The sequence below is a fragment of the Saccostrea cucullata genome, unplaced genomic scaffold (genome assembly GCF_032062105.1).
Source record: "Saccostrea cucullata isolate Sc308-1 unplaced genomic scaffold, CSIRO_AGI_Scuc_v1 ctg381, whole genome shotgun sequence".
In the NCBI taxonomy this organism is placed as follows: domain Eukaryota; kingdom Metazoa; phylum Mollusca; class Bivalvia; order Ostreida; family Ostreidae; genus Saccostrea; species Saccostrea cuccullata.
In genome coordinates, this window is record NW_026925537.1 from 145,341 (window position 1) to 163,284 (window position 17,944).

Genomic DNA, 17,944 nt, shown 5'->3' on the forward strand with positions numbered 1-17,944 from the left:
GAAAAAAATCGCAGCTAGCATAATAATTAGAGAGGCAATGTGGCTATAAGCAGAGTGAACACGACACTTTATCTATTGTGTTTGACAATTATACAAAAATCTTGGCAGGTTCTATTCATTTACTGTAACATCTTGCTTAATATGTTTTTAAATCATATGAAAATACTTTGTGTCTGTCATTCCCACAAGAAAATTTTTTTTTGAGAGAGAAAAACTGGTGCAAAACAGGTGCAGGAAAGATTGAAATTCAAAACCTTGATGCTGTTCTTAAATTGTTGTGTTAATTAATCTCATTCATTTGGAAACCCTCTTGAATAGATAAAAATGGCTATTTGATACACAATTTCATCATAAGCCACAACTTGAAAAATGAGCGCTCTTAAAAAAAAAAGTAGTAACAACAGATGTCAGAATGAAGTTACATGACGGACTAGGCCTATTAGATAAATACAGGCTCCATCTCATTAATTCTATGTCCTGGGGTGTCTGTTTTCTTAAACTCAATAGAACAGCTTTTTTACTTCAACCAACCAGGGAAAAAAGGTTGTACTGGGTCATTCATATCTAGGGAAAAATGCAAACGGCAGAAGAAAGTTTTTTTTTTTTAACATTTTGAAAGTTGATAGAAAACTTATAGAAGACAATTCCACTTCTTATATTCACATTAATTTTGCCTCTTAAGCAAAGGGCAATTAGTACACCTGAGTTAAGAACCCCCCTAAAAACTCAATATCACTTACACAGAGCATTCTTAAAAACAAAATAAACCTGATTGGCTACACTCTCTACTGAGATTTTTTAGACAAAGTTGTCTTTATGTGTTTTGTAATTATATTACATACAGTCAAACCTTGTTAACTCAAACTCAATGGCCCACTAACATCTGAAGAATCCAGATACTGGGGTAATGAAAACAGAGTCAAAATAGTAGTTAGTCCATGGTTTTCCAGACACTGATGTTCAAAGATAGCAAGTTCAACTTCTTCTACAGTGCATCTCCCCCTCCCTTTTTAAAAATCATTTTCCTCTTGAGAATTGTTGTATTATCATGTTAAAGAAAGTGAAAAAAAAACCTGAAAGTGCATTGCATACATGAATTCCTTGTTTAAAAGAATTCATTTTTTCCCTTGACTGTTGTTTACCAACATATTTTCCTACAAAGAAATAAGAAAAGCAGAACACAAAACTCCAACACATCTGTTTATAGTTCAGGACTTAAGAGCAAATGCCAATTTCATTTTATATAAATATTGATAAATTACAGAGAAAAAATGTCAGAAAAAGGTTCTGCAGATTCAATTGCTACAGGGTCTTCTGTACTTTGGCACAAACATTGAAAGTGCATGCAAACATAAATATATGCGTGCTGCTGATGATACATAAAGTTCATCAAAAATAAGACATTTCCCTTGTTGCGCCTACTCAATGAAATAAAATCCCAAAATACTTCAACTGTGACAATGCCTAACAAGTAATGCAATACACTGGAGTACAGCGGATACTTCCCAGCAATGAGCCATAGCAGTGTCCAATTTTTTATTGGAATTTTTTTTTTGTTTCTAATTAAAGTCTTGGTGGATGGATATATATCTAAGTGCAGTGAACTTCAATGCTCTCTACTTCCTATGAAGCAAAATTCAATACCCCCAAAAATTCAAATCTTTTTGGTTTTTTCGCATTCAAAAAATAAATACTAAAAAAATTTAATTCAGCTATTTTTAAAAAGCATTCTTAATCAAATTATTAATTATAATTCCCTTTCAAAATGAAAAGATTAATTTATAGGTTACTGCATATGATTGTTATCAATTTTACATTTGCTAATGTAACAAAGAAAAAATTCACTTGGAAACCGCAAGATTCTGACTGACGGTTAAATTATCCAAACAAAAAAGCCATAAAAATAATAACGGAAGACCACAATATAAAAAAATATCCTTATAATTTACCCTACATAACACCACAGATATCTAATTATGAGGCAGTAAATACGCTAGGATCGTAAATAAAAAACACAACAGGAATTCTGGACTCTCTATTTAGGGAAAATTCTCATGCTATTATAGAATCGTATTTGCTTGCACCAAGTGACCTCTCCCAACATAGATTTGATATCACCCTCTGTAAACACTCGAGTAAATAAATGAAAAAGAAGATTTTCATGAATCATAGTTTTGAAACCTTGTGGTTTTTTTAACTTGTTTTGTGTGTCACAAGCCATTGTTTAAAACTTTTGTACAAATAATCTCATGTTCGTAGCCCATTTCTTCTTGTTATCATTTGGGAAAATGCAGGGTCGTGGCTGTGGAAATGAATGGCCGATTAAAGTATCTGTTGAAAAATCAATGTTTCGTGTACCCTTAACGGAACCTGCCACTAAAGAAAAAGAATCCGTGTCACACTATGTCCAATGAAACATACCCACATCGCATTACTGATCTACAATCTTTGGGGTAAAATTTGTTCTTTCTTAAGATTGAAATAAAGCCTCAAGAATGATTTTATGTCAAGATAGAATGTACACTAATTCAGATCAAAGTCAACGTAAAAGAAAGACATCTTTGTTTGAAATTTCAATCATTAATTTTTGACACCTGGGCTACAAAAATCATTCATTTTTACTCCCAACTCTGAATTTTTGAAAGAAAAAAAATCCAGTTCTTTTATAACATTGAAAATTTATCACACTAACCTTCTAACCCTTGGTTTATAAAATTAGAACTTCTAAATACATGCACTTTTAAGCAAAAACCAATTCATTGTTCTCATTTAACCTTTTTGTGTATTTAATATTTATAAACACGCCCTAACTTTTGTTACATATGGACTTAATTGCTGACTCAAGGTTTATATGATTTTCGTTGCAAGTATCTAACTCAATGTAGGAAAAACATCACAAGCAATTCGCTCTTAAGGACTTGTTCACATATGAAAAACAGTTGAGACCAATATAACATAAAGTAAACATATTTTTCAATATGGCTGCTAGCTGTCACCTTTAACGTAGTCAGGCCAATTAACTTTTCCCAATGGTTCCAGGTCTTTGTGGTTAATCCACAAGTCATGCAGTGTCTCTGGAAATATTCAACTGTACCTTAATTTTTCTTATAATATGGATGAGACCCCTCATACATATTAAACCTCAAGCACTTTTAACAGCCTTTTCAATCACTTTTGACTTCTTAATTTTTCATAACAAATAAAAGGTAACTGTTTACCTGCAAAAAGAATGATCATATCTGACAAACCGAAAAAATCCTATCATCCATTTTGAAGACTTGAATTTTTATCATTCAAAAAAAAAAAAACTCAAGCAAAATATTATAAAGTGTACTTTTTTCTCAACAGTGCATAAAGCAATTGACCCAGTTGATAAAGGTTGTGCTGTACTTCTGAGTTTCAAGATTAAAATGAGTGGTTGTAGCCAGACCTTAATTACCATACAGAATCCCGCTGATGAATCAAAATTGAACCCATTAAAAAAGATACTGATTGGATTACAGAGCTATTTCCCCTTCTCCAATGGCTGTTTACTTACGTTATAATAGGAAACACCATTGATTACTCTTGCAGTGAACAAGCTAAGGGTGGGTGGGTTTGTTAAATATACCCAAGAGCCATTACAGTGACGAGACTCATCGAAAAATCATTTTCTATATATAGTCACAAGAACTTTATTATTTTTTTTTTTACATTTTAATGTTGAGGGGCAGAACATGAAAAAAAATCAAGCAGACAATTAAATTTTTTTACTGAATTTTCTGATTTGTAAAGTAAGCAGACTTATAAAATATGAAAAATAGAATAAGAATTAGAACAGAAATTAGCACATTATTTCCCCAATGCGGGAAATTTAGTTTAAAATTATTTGTATAGTTTTGTTTAGATACGACTATGTGGGTACAATGAGCAAAAAATTAAATTGGTATGGCCTTGTGGTATCCAAGAAATACAGTGCAAATATGTAATTTTTGAGCACACACTATAAACAATATTATTATTCAATGAACCTTATATTCAAATTAATTCCCATTTTGTTTTTCAGAAATGATGTATCCCGTCAGTGAGCAGCACTTTTCTAGAATTAGTAATCAGCTCTGAGTTAAATTTACATCTGATTTCACTAAAAGTGCTTAATCCAGGATTTTAATGTCATGTATACCATATTATCAATATATGTAGAGACATGAATGTCAGTACAACAAAAAGATATTGTTTTAAATACTGTTAAACATATAACTACATGTATATAAAAATAGACCTTTTTTATGCTACCATTTATCTTAGGGAAGGTTTTTTCTTAATCAAATATAATTTTTTTTCTAAAATTTTTCTTGTTTATCAATAGTCTCTATTTTAAATTAAGATATATGCCCAATTATTATCTTTAAGGAATTATTGTATATAAAATGTATTTTCTTTATAAGCCTAGACAAAATCACAAATGAGTTATTCTAGTTTACGTAAGAAATACCAGAATAGTTTATATCTTTGTGACAGTCTGACTTTTTTTTGTCCTATTGTATCTACTGATTCAATGTAAACTTGGTCTCTGGGTGACACTTCTATGCAAACTAAGCCAGCATTAACTCTCGAACTGTCTCCCTGGGATAAAAATCCTTACATACCAGAATTTAGCGCTTCTATACAACATTTGTTAAGGACTTACGTAAATTCAAATGTTCTTTCATAAAATTCTCGATTGCATAATATCCATGTTTATTGCACACATGTTTCAATCTAATAAATGTCAAGGAAAAAAAAATTGCTATCAGCTGTAAGAAATCATCTTACAGCTCCTAATCAACATTGCAAATTTAAGGAAAACCTAATTTCAAACAAGAGTTGTCAACCTTTACAGGTAACAATTTGAATGAATTTATTTTAGTTTTCTGAAATTAGATCACAAGACTTGTGTATGAGACAAATTTAGTGAATTCCTGTCCATAACAGCCTATCCATATATCACAAGGTCTATAATTAGACGAATTCTGAGGCCTACTTTAATCCCGTGTCAGTCCTGATTAGCTCAATTTGCTTGTTATTTATAAATGGACTTTACATCTCTAATTAAGGTTCCCTTGCATTTCAAGGGAAATCACTCCCATCCCCAGAAATTCTGTCTTCCCCACCTTTTTTCTATCAGATCTGCCAACTAAGGAAACAGTCAGACACAACCATGATTATCTAATTACCATTTTCAAAAAGATTTTCTTATCAACATTTAATAGATTCTGAGGGAAGCTTTAGAGGGATTAAGTTTATGGAAGACATACATGCAATCTATTTTGTCAGTAACAACTTTAAAATGTACAGTCTGTTGGAAAAGTTCTTATTTTATAGGCTCTGTGACATGTATCCAAAGGCAAATAAAATGCAAATCAGCATTTATCTTAGAAATCATTTAACCTAATGATGAACCTTGAAGTATGCGTCTGTACATTTTAAGGCAAATTATTCCTCTTATCTAATAGTTATATACATCTGCCGCTATATATTTTAACAATGCTTCAAATTCTCTAGCCTCTTTCGAACCCTCAAGATATGAAACTTGCACACAGACATTACGTGGGTTACATCGACAGCCTGTGAACGTATATTTTAAGGATGTTCATCTATTTTCCATTAGTATTGCTGTAGTTCAATCAGACGAATTCTTCCATCGAATTTCACCCCATCAGATTCCCTCGACTTTTCACACTGGACGATTCTCAATGTCGAAATTGAAAGCAAATCGAAGAACGTCAATATGCCCATTGACATTGAATTTGCAACACTGGGATTTCATTGAAATTCTGTAATTGACTTTATGCCTGTATAAATCCTGAATAGATTGGACCGAGTCCAGCCTAAGTAAAGCTTTTTTTTTAATACATCTATAATATTCAGCAAAGCCTTAAGGCTGTCCCAAACATTTACATATGTGCATGTGGCTGATGTCCCAGGTGGTGATCATGCAGTCTACTTTTTTTTTTAAACACTTGAAAATGATTGTATAGGTTTTTAATTAATATGCTTTTTACTCGTTTATCATTTATCAGAAATAGTAAGTAAAAAAAAAAAAATAAAGATTTTCAGAAATATATATGAAAAATATTGTTTTCATAGAATTGAATCTACTTTTGTTAAGTAGATGCATATAATGAAGAATTCCCATGCATGCATATATAAATTCTCAGACAGAAAGAAATATAAGTCTGTATCCAACCTTCAAAATTAACTTGTTCTAACACTAAATTTTAACAGTTATAAGCCTAGACTTCAATTATCTTTTTAAAAATTTCAAACTATCTAAAGATCTTTCCTTTTAATTTTTTTTATAATGATTTGAGCCTTGAACAAAGTATAGCTCTCCAAATTTCATAGTATCAAATATCAGCTTATATGAAATCTCCTAGTGTTTGTTGGACTGTTAATAGTTCTACAGGCTAATTATAACTTAGCTTGGAGCCATCTTCTGACAATATTGACAGAGGTTATTTGGTGCAGATTTCAGAGAGGTGTTTGACCCTAAGTGACCTTTAACCTGCCTCTTGACCCTGGAAATTTATGGGCCTCTCTGATATGTGTATTCTGCATTACTGTCATTAACTATAATGGGACGTCAGGTTTTTAGTACCAGAATACATAATCCTGTCCAAGATGACCACTGAAAGTGCGTGCTGACCAATGTCAAAGAAGTGATCACCAAAGAGGGAAAAAATCCCGGAATGTGACAATTTTTGCTGTAGTCATAATCAAAATCTATTAACATATGAACCTGCTATTGTTTCCCTTAAATTATTACTTGTAGCTTCATTATGACTTGTATACTGGGAAAGTTTTATAACATGTAGGAATTTAAGCACACATATTTTGAATGCATTATACACTTTCCCTGCTTGCAACTGACTATTTTAATTTGCTGAATTCTTTTTTAGGAGATTTCATTTCTTTAATTAATCTATGTAAAAATTCAGATTGGAAAACATAATAAATATAAATTTGACCCAATATATGTGTCATGAATCTGTTTTAAATGACAAACATTGCTGTCAAAACTGTTCACAGTGGACCTTTGATCCTGTAAAGTTGCACTTATAATTTTTTTTCTCACCTCATCAAAATCATAAAACTAACGATGATGGTTTCAATGACCTTTTTTTTTTATATCTGTGATTATCTAGACAGGAACTAGGAAGATCAGCTGTGCTATTGATCTCAGAATTGCAAAATTTAGTTCAGGTGTTTTCAAAAAGACCATGCAAGGAAAAAGGATTGTCAAATACACTGTACATACTAAATTCGAAAATGGATCATTTCCTTTCATTACATAAAAAAAGATGTATACATACAATTGTAACTTAAAATCAAAAGAGCATATTGATAATATAATACATGTAATATTTAAATACCATAAAAATTAACATAAAATTGATGACTTTTATGGGTGAAAACAAGATAAATGCTACGTACGATTTTCTGCCTTACCTGTGTTATTCGATAGAATATTTGCCTCCCATTTCTGCTTTACATTTTACAATTTTTAACTGGACAATTTACTTCAATTTCATTTTTTTTATTACCAAGATAGATATATCTTTTCAAAGTGGGCTAATTGATGTGCAACTCTTCCTTCAATTTCAGAAAATGTCTTGACCTAGCCGAGAAACTGAATGAATTTATTAATCATAATGTCGACGTCTACATATGCATGTCGAGAAAAAAAAAGAAATTTCATCTGTATTATATATTGAATGAAAGCAGTACACACAGGCCAAGATGGAGTCTTAATTCAATGCAAATATCTTTTTATATGCTGAATTTAAAATAAGTTCTGTCCTACACAGTTACCGAATTAACATTTTTGCACACAGTTTGTTCTTTAACCCTTAAACAGGGAAGAGCTGGATACAAGATAGCCTAACTTTAAACTTTAGATCCCCCAAAATAAGTCCCCTTTTGAATTTTAACTACCCCATATATTAAAGAGCCTATCCTATTCAACAAAATACCAATTTTTTTCCCCTGATTACACACACTAAAGAAAAGGAAAACTTAATTAGCTGAGAAATTACTGACGTATTTTTGTCACGCGCTGTATTCTACCCTACGATATCTGCAAGGCATGTGATCCCCGTTTCTTTAGGAGGAAAAATACCTACAAATTGCTGTTAATTTTAACAAGCAAATTGCAGAGACGTGTGCTTGAAGATAAAATACAAGGTCTTTACAAAACATCAAACTCAAAAAAGAAAAATAAAGGAAAAGATATTAGCCACAGGGTTAAGGGACAGTGTTATGAAGATTATGGACATTTTAAGTTAAGAGTATTTTGATGAAAATACCCCACCTTTAAAAATATTTACAATGGGCATTTAGGTACGGTAAGCTTCTTAGCATACAAACTGTAAGAGCCAATTACGAAATGAGGGTTTACGTGGCTCATAACAAATCATTAAGGGCCGTAACAACTAAGTTTTTATAAGGATATTTCTATACACTTCTGAAGTTCTCATTCATTTAGTTTATCAATGTAAAAAATATTCCTGCTTTTTTGCAAGTCATTTTTATTGCACAGTTGTTTACACTTATATCTTTTTGTTTATTGCGTATTTGAAATATTTAAACATTTGACATACCCATTCAAATGCAATATCGGGGGTAAAAAAAAAAACTCTGTTTTTGTGAGGATATATGCACACTTTCGCAAGAGTACAAAAGATTGAATCATATATTTATCATATGTCGACCACCGAGGTAACCTCCTGACATTAGGAACTAATCCCAAGATCAAAATACACAAACTTTATGTTCAAAAAGCTAAACAAGCAACATGAAATGAAGCATAAGTTTTGATTTGTTTACGCTTTCACTAAAACAAAGACATACAAGAGAAGTTTTTTAAAATTGAGATCCACAAGAGTCATAAACATGTCTAAAGACACATCAATTTATCATGTATTTAAAACCCTTTATCAGGGGATAACACAGTCTTAGAGTCGTAAATCAGACAGTTACATATGTAAATCAGCTAATATTTTACCACTTCCATTTCAATAAAGATGTTCAAATGATTATTCGTATTGTAACAGTGCATTTTGTGCAATGCTAGAACATGGGTGGGCCTTATTTGAGAATTGTGCATCACTTTACAAAAAAAGCTGCATTCTTCTTTTTCTTTTCATTTTTTTTTTTTTTTTTTTTAAATTTTTATAGTTGTTGAATGTCTATGTAATTTAATGATTGATAATATTTTTGTTCTCCTTACTCCTTTTTCTAAAAAATTTGAGATCTATATATCCACAAAAATAATTAACACTCAGCAAATGCTTGAGATCATAAAGGGTTTTTTTTCTTTAAAGTTGCATTAAAAATTGCATCAACAAGTAAGATAGGAAAAAAAACAAATCTCTGTTGAACCATATTATGGTCGACATGCATCAGAAAAAATCTAAGGAGCGGAAATAGTCAATCCAGCAACTTCCCAGGGAAAAACTGTGTAAGAAGGGAGATCTTATGCACGGAGCAATACTCAGGAAAACGCCACAACTTATCTGTAGTGGGTCTCGTCCTGTTACCTCACCTCAGATGCATTTAAATCACGCAGAAAAGTAAAAATCGCTGACAAGTTTACATACATCTCTCTGTGTGTAATAGGTTGCAATATGTAACATGATGAATAATAAAATTCTGAGTCATATTTATATTTTGTATGACTAAGTTAAGATTGTTTTTATATATTTCATGGAATTATTATGCAGATAATAGTAAGTAAAAGAATTTCATGGAAAAAAAAAATATATGACCGATTCTTTTGAATAATTCATAATTAATAACAAAAACCTACATCTATCCATCAAACAAATTAATCCGTTCTATATTACATAAACCATCAGAAGAAAAAAAATCCAGAAGCAATTAATTAAACAAAATAGAACATATATATTTAGAAACTTTCCATCTTTCTTTTTTTAAATATAATTTGCAGCTGTCAAAAATAAAAACGGGCATTAAAAAAGAAACCCCTCAAACTTCACTTGATCCACTCACCATTTGACAAAAAGATCGCCAAACAAACAGGTGAATACATCACTTGTTGGATCCATCCTCGGTCGCATGTAGGGACTGTAGGACTGAGGGGGTCCAGCCATGGGATGGTGATGACCAGCGGGGGGCATGTGTCCCCCATGATGGTGGGGTGGTGGGGGTCCATGAGGTCCCCCATAGTGCTGGGGGACATGATGGCCATTATATTCAGAAAACATTATGTCCATATACAGCGAGGTGGATTATTCGGCAAATATAATGTTTCAAATCAATCCAAAAACACAGTTCCAACTATATACTCACGTCAAAAAGTAAATAATAATAAAAACATCCACTTAAAGAGGTCACAAAGATTGCCTCTAACTTAATTTTTCTTCTATCTTAGATTGAAATCCATTAAAAAAAGTGTTCCAGCATTTCATATCCATTCATAAATAACTGTGTCACACCAAACTGTGAGCCTGTGCTGTAACAGCTTCACGTTTAACTGACCAGTCCACGGATATGAGTAAATATTTATGAATTGTTCAATAAACAGGTTCACACAACCCACGCGTGTGTGATTGCCGGCTAGTAGATTTAAATGTTACGGAATAACACTGCTGTATGTACTGCACTCAATACAACACTAAACCAGCAAAAGCACTTGATCAACTGGCTTAGTAAACAAACTGTGTCGCATAGTTCATCTGGTGCAAAATTCCCTCTCAGCCAATCAGTGACTAGCTTTTCTGACTAAGCCCCTCCCCTAAAGCCATTTTAGGACAGTGAAGGGAAGCAATTTACATACATTTCCATTATATTTTTTTTCTCCTCTATCAATTTTATCTTCAGGATGATGTGAAAGATAAGGAATATTTCAACAGAATCTTTCATCACTTCTCTTATGCAAGCAGCTTCAATATTTTTTTTTGCACAAATAAAAAAATATCATCTGAGGGATGCCCTGTTCAACAGAACCCAGCACTCACTCAAGGTAAGTATATGTACTTCTGTATTATTTAAACACATTTTGTTTCTATGTCCCCTGGCTGATATCCAGAAATTCTGGGTCCCTGGGGGGTCAATATACATCTATGATTACATATAAAAAGTCGCTGTGACATGTTATGATGCACATTTTTGCCATTTAAGTTGGCACGACCTCACCTCCCCTTTTAATAGTTATATGGGAAAAAACTGAGTGGGTTTATCAGAACAAAATATCAAATGTTATGTAATATTTTTGTCAGCAACAAAATCCATTCCCACCCCACAAAAAATGGCCCACAGCAATCTGCATCAAATGTGCATAACAATAGTTTTCCTTGTGCAAGAGTTTGATTTATACTGCAGTTGGCTGACTTCTTATAAATACCAAATCATGTGTAATATATCAACCATTTGTAAGATAATTGAGCTTGTAATCAAACACCTCTGACTGCTTCAATTTCTGTTAAAAAAAAATGGTGACAAAAAATAGTGGCAAATTTATTTTATGTTGCTTGTGAAAAATTGTTCCACTAAACCTCTTTCAAGATACAAAACTGGACCCCCATCCCCCTTTCAAGAATGATGTATACTTTAAATGTAAAAAAAAATAATTTTATGCTAAACAGCTATTCGATCATTGAGAAAAGCCATAGAGAGAGACATTTTAGCTGTTAGGAACTGATAAATGTTTTGATGCCAGTTCATTGTCACTTTTGCAGTACACTGATATTTATAGTCCAATACAATCACTACAGTTCATCAGATACAAATTCATTTTTCTTGTCTACATGCACTCCGTGATTGTGTCATTTATAGTCATATAACAAGAGAAATATCATGCTGCATTCCTTTAGAAAATCTACCCATATAGAATTCAGCAAACTTTTATTATGAATCACTTTTTATATCCCAGTGCTATTTAACAAGGGTCATGATTCCATTTCAGTGCAACTTGCTTTCAATAGAGCTACAAATATGGATACTATTCTATAATCTTTGCTAAATTTAATGACTGCATCCTGACAACTTGACGTCTCATATAATGTGTTTCCTGTGCAGCGTATATTCTGGGGTCAGTAGAACTTAATTTACTACATGATAAATTTGACAGTTTAAACAGAAGTCAAACTTGTAATTCCTGGGGACATCACTTATCTTATCCATACAAGAATTTAGTTCTATGGCATGAGATGGTAGGAAAACATAACTTTCTTATAACCACGATTTCTATTTATAAAGGTTCATTATAAGCAAGTTTGACTGTATAAACACAAATCTTAATACAATTGATTGACTGTATATTGTTTAATGTCCCTCTCAAGAATTTTTCCCTCATACAGAGACGTTACCACTTGCCGGTGGAGAGATGCAAATTTTACCCTATACTCGGCACTTAGGACGAGTCTCCACGTCCCATAGTGGGATTCATACCCGTGATGTAAGAATTGACTCCTTACTTTTATAAGTGGGTGTTCATCTTTATACAAGTTTGACTGATAACACATTATATCTAATAAAATGTATGATTGATTTTAATAGATTATATATCAGTTTAGAAAATGTCCCTCTCAATGATTAATAAATTACAAAGAAAAAGCAAAGAATTAAAATTTCAACATTATTCCTGAATATTCAAAAACCTGAAAATAATATTCTTGTATTTACATTAGGCAGTAAAGAACAACTTAACATTGAATTTATATTTAAACAATTTGCTTGTGTTATATAAAATGCCAGCCTTCAATGAGCAAATATCATGAAGGCAAATTTCAAACAAACAGCAGTTGCAGACAAAGGTTTTCATTAATCTTAAAGCAGGCAAGAGAAGCCTACTAAATTTTCTGCAGCAGGCTAGATAATTAATCCCAAGGGATTAATTGTACCTCTCTCATTGACACTAAAGTTACAATAAGAACTTTTTCAGTATTAATGATATGGTTTTTATACAACTACATTAAAAATTAAAAACATTCTTGAATTAATATATTTAAAAAAAAAAAAAAGGAAAAAAGTGAAAAAAAAGTACCCTGGTAAATCAAAAAATCTTCTTTAATCTATTTCTTTTTTTAGGATTCAATGAAATCATAACTATCAAACAAAAATAAATAATAAAAATTTATATTTAAATCCACATTTCAGAGTGTTCATAGCATCCCAAATTGATTTAACTTCAAAACAAACTTCATTTGCAGACAGAGGTGGTAATTAATCTCAATGTGACAGATAAAGATAATGCTCTGGATTTTCTTCAGGAGGAAAGCTAATTAATCCCATGGGACTCCTAGTAGCATTCAGTTTAATGAATGGGAACATCTCAGCAGTTATCTCTCTTTGCAGCTTATATAAAGTGGAATCTACCCCACCACCCCAGCTCCAAACCAAGGGACATAAGAACCAAGCATCAAAATATGTATTTTTCTTTATACAAATTGATGTGAATTGATGCCTCAATTATATGCAGCTAATAAAATGTCATTTGCTTCCTGCCTTCATGTCTCCTGTCTTGTTAAAAACATATTTTAATAGATTTTTCTTGAGGTCAATAAACTTAAAGAATCAGTTGAAATAAGGTTGCTTATGGTAGTAGTATATGGCAGCCCTGTTGTTCTTGAAAATAAGGTCTGAAAAGTCATGTTTTCTATACATTTTGATTTAAAATTCTGACCCTGGGTTGTTGCCATTCCAGACTGTACAAATGGCCAATGCACATGGTTTTAGTAACTTATTCATAATAGGAAAGATGGAGATGCTTGCATATTAATATGATGAATAATTATGACCCTGTTATTCTTGATGATAATGGTAATGAATTATTAGACATGATGTTTGCTTTGAGAATATACCCCCCCCCCCCTTTTTGTTTTCTAAATTTGGAGATACTGTAAACCAACTTTTATTTGTGACTTTATTTCATGATTTAGCAGAGGTAAACAAGTTTGCACAATCAATTTTTGTGATCAAGCCTTTTTTTGATCTGTTGTTAATAGAAACAGAGACTTTAAGGATCGGTTCACTGTGAGAAATATTGGCGATGATGAGGCTCTCACGAAAATTTTTCACATGTGAATAAAAGTTGGTTTACAGTATATAAAATTTTTTTTGTTGAGCTGTAGATAGAGTCACTGTCATTAAAATGTGAAAAGAATGCATGAAGTGTTAAGAAATACAAGACTCAAAAGAATATTCTATTAATTAAAAATCAGAGTAGAGATATTTGTTTACAGCATATAAACAAGGAAGAAAAAAAAAACCCAATCCTCAATACTGAATAGATGAAACCTTAAAAACAAATGTCCTTGAGGCAGTGAATCCCTAACAAATATCAACTACATAAGTGCACACAATATAGGAAAAAAAAGTACAATAGTATCTGTCAGCTAGGTAGAGTACATATCAAGGATGGGATGTCTGAAGGTTATGATCTTTCATTTCCTCCCAGAAAAACACCATGAAAGACAGTGATAAAACCTAACTACAGATATGGAAGCTTCTGATTTTGTAATTAAATTCAGTTAGTTAATAAAACAGATTTTTTTCTCTTTCATCAGTTCGATTTTGATGCATTATGCTGACGTTCTTCTTCTGATCCTACAGACTTGCACTTCTGGTTTCACTTGCATTCTGAGTACTCGTTATATTCATCTAAAAGCTTATAGCCTCGGCATTTTATAAGAGTACACAGGTAATTTTTTATCAATAAATCAAGGAAAATCTGCGGAACCTTCTGGCACCACACTATTAATGAATTAATTATGGGATCAACAATAAATAGTCCAGGAATTAGTCAATGAATTTCATGAAAAAATAATAAACTTAATAAACTTCATTGCACACATTAACTTTTCTGTTTATATTTATTTAATCTTAAAAAATCACATTAAAAACACACAGACACATAAACAAAATATAAAAAGTATGAAAGAGAGAAAACAAAATAAGAAAGAAAAAAATAGGGCATCACAAAGCAGAGCATATACCCTCACAAGGATCAAGGCAGCATATGACCATTGATTCAGATGCAAATTACATCAATTCTGTTTCGCATTGAGGACAAACTTACCCCCACCCCACCCACTAAGTGCATTACTATATCCCCTCAAACTCTGTTGGGAAGGGATAAAAATGTCTATAAGACATGAATTCTCTGCTACTAGAGACACATTTGTATAAATGAAACCTCCCTTTTGATACAGCCGTGATCGATTCATCCCAACTAAATAAGCCTATTGTTTTAAGTTCATTATGTAATCCTTAGTTCTCTATATGATCTCTTAAGAATGTTTGGCTATAATGCTCTTACAGCTTGACAACCAGACAGACAGAAAGACAGGAAGATTGAAGATGGACATGACAAACACTGTTATGTTCTGGTCAGATTCATTTAAAGAGAAAGAGAGAGACATTTCTCCTCTGAAGGTCTGAATTGCGATTATTTTACTTTCTTAAATTCTGCTCTGTATTAGCAGTGAGGAGAGAAAAACTAAATATAAATTCTGTGGAAAGTTCATGTTTTGAACTCCATTAAACAATTATTTCTACCACAAGAGCTGCATAAAAATTCAGAAAGCAAAACTTAATCTATTGCATATTGACTCAAATATAAATTGACACAAAAATTTCCAGATTCACTACTTACATTTCTTTTTAGTCAAGTACTAAAACATTTATCCTTGATTAATCTTAATAGTTTGTGAAATTATCAATGAGAAAAGTAAAAAATTCTCTGAATCCCAATTTATTAGCCAAATCCAGAAAATATATGGCATGTATTATACATTTTCTGAAAAGCTTCATGAACATATTTGCAGATAATAGGTATACAGCACCTTGACTCTTAAAATGTAAAATATTATTTCTAGTACAATGTTATTAATAAATTTCTCTTGATAATACATATCATATATACATAGCCTTTAAAAACACATAGTTGAATCAAAGGGGAGTAATTCCAACTGTTTTCCAGTATCAAAATACTCTATGAACCCCAAAAGGAGATCCTGTGATCTACATTACTGACCATTATCATACGAGGTGGGTTCCATCTCAAACCTGTCAATTCCCATAGAGTGCCCTTACGATAACGAACCAATCAAACAAATAAAATATTAATACATATAATAATGACAACACCCTTGAAATTCAAATAGTTAAGCCCTACCTTTTTCAGACAAATTTTTTTTTTCAAAAATCAATGACTATCAGCTTGGGCGTGGGATGCATCACAACAAAATACAAAATTATCTCATCAACTGCAGCCAAGCAAAGGTTTTTACCCTTAGTTGCTTCTCATAAATTTGCTGCTTGATCATTGATGCATTCTCATTATTACAACATGTAAAGGGATGAAGCCATCAGCCATCTTTATTCCTATAGCCATCTATTGATTACATAATATAATGCAGTACAAATATTTAAACAATGCAGAGGTTATATTGACCCAAATCTTCCAAATCGATCTGCAAAGTACTTTTAAAGCATGTTAAATCAGTCAGTATAATGATAAGACTGTAACTTATCTCTACCCTCACTGGGCTGACTTTGGTGTCAATACAACAATATGTCAAATTATTGTACAATAAAGAGAAGTCAGGTAAATATATTGTATTAAGATCAGACCTGTATAATCTATTACCCCCCCCCCCCCCCCCCCCCCCGCCAACACTCCTAAAAGTGTTATGTAGAAGCAATTTTCTATTCGTTATAAACATTATTTATTAATGAAAAGTTAATAAATTATTATATTAAAAAATTACAGGAATTGAATATCACTTTGTTGTACACATGAAATATTTTAACTTCTGCTGAAAGCATGACATTTTGCTATAATCATGTAATACTGTATTTCCATTTTTCAAGACTTTCCCAAGTTTCATGTTCCCTATACAATCTTCTGTTTATGTCATCAAAACTACACAATTTAAGGGGGTAAGGGGGTTAATTCATAGTACTCTTGTTCAAAAAAAATGTTACTCCAAAAAAAAAAAAAGAAATAAAATAAAATTGCAGCATGCAAGAAAGAACATTGCCTAGACTTATAATGTATGATTCAACTAACTATACCCCCTCCTCTTTTTTTAATTTTTTGTCTTTGCTTTTAAAAAGCCTATAACTTTATTTGAAATCTCTCTAAATCTAATCTACAGGACACAAATGTACTTCATAAACCCTTGAGATATTGTTTTTGTCTTAGCTAGACTGCAGGCACATGTAACGTTTATATTATCATCCGTCTCCCATCATTGTTTATGTATATCATTTGAATGTATTTTGCCATTGGAACTCATCCATAAAAAAAAACCTGTCCAAAAAAAAAAAAAAAACCTTGCCATGGTTTATCTGGTACTTTGGCTAATGTTTTTGCAATGACTGATATGCCAGCACAATTAAATGGAGACACATTGGTGGGGGTACCCTGTGATTCTAGGCCCATGCCCTGCAGAGGGTGCATACTTGCTGCATCTTTATAATTCTATTTCTGTGCGGAGCACTTTTACACTAGCTGCCTTCTTACATATTCTTACATATTCATACTGTTACAATGACATTATGTGACCTAGTTTCCAGAGATCAGTTGGTGTAAATTTTTTTTTGGTGGAAGTTAATTTATATTTTAAATATTTTACGGCATCTATCATACTAAAACGGAGATTTTGGAGACATGTTAATCGTATGATTATGAAATGGAATCACTGTAGAACTTTAACGATTTTTTTTCGCAAAGATTGAGAGCATATCTGAAATCAAAACCAAATCTGTGCCCTAATAGTACAGTTAATGTACTGCCGAGATCATCTCAAATTTATCATTCCAATTCCATATAAATGTTAACGCCCAAGAAAAAGAAATGAACAGATAAACTCTGTACTGTACATGCTATTAAAGTGAATCCAATGCTAATGAAAGCCCGCTGCTCTTCAATAAATTAATTCATATTATTCCCACC

At 32.0% G+C, this 17,944-nt stretch overlaps 1 protein-coding gene and 1 long non-coding RNA gene across 7 annotated transcripts in view; one reads left to right on the top strand and one right to left on the bottom strand.

Moving 5' to 3' along the window:
• LOC134269153 (nuclear hormone receptor HR96-like) overlaps positions 1-17,944 on the bottom strand; it is a 92,135-nt gene that overhangs the window by 8,446 nt on the left and 65,745 nt on the right. The window lies entirely within an intron of this gene.
• LOC134269154 (uncharacterized) overlaps positions 10,504-17,944 on the top strand; it is a 33,935-nt gene continuing 26,494 nt past the window's right edge. The window contains exon 1 of the long non-coding RNA XR_009992511.1: positions 10,504-11,005. This is a non-coding gene — a long non-coding RNA (uncharacterized LOC134269154). The remainder of the gene's footprint in view (positions 11,006-17,944) is intronic.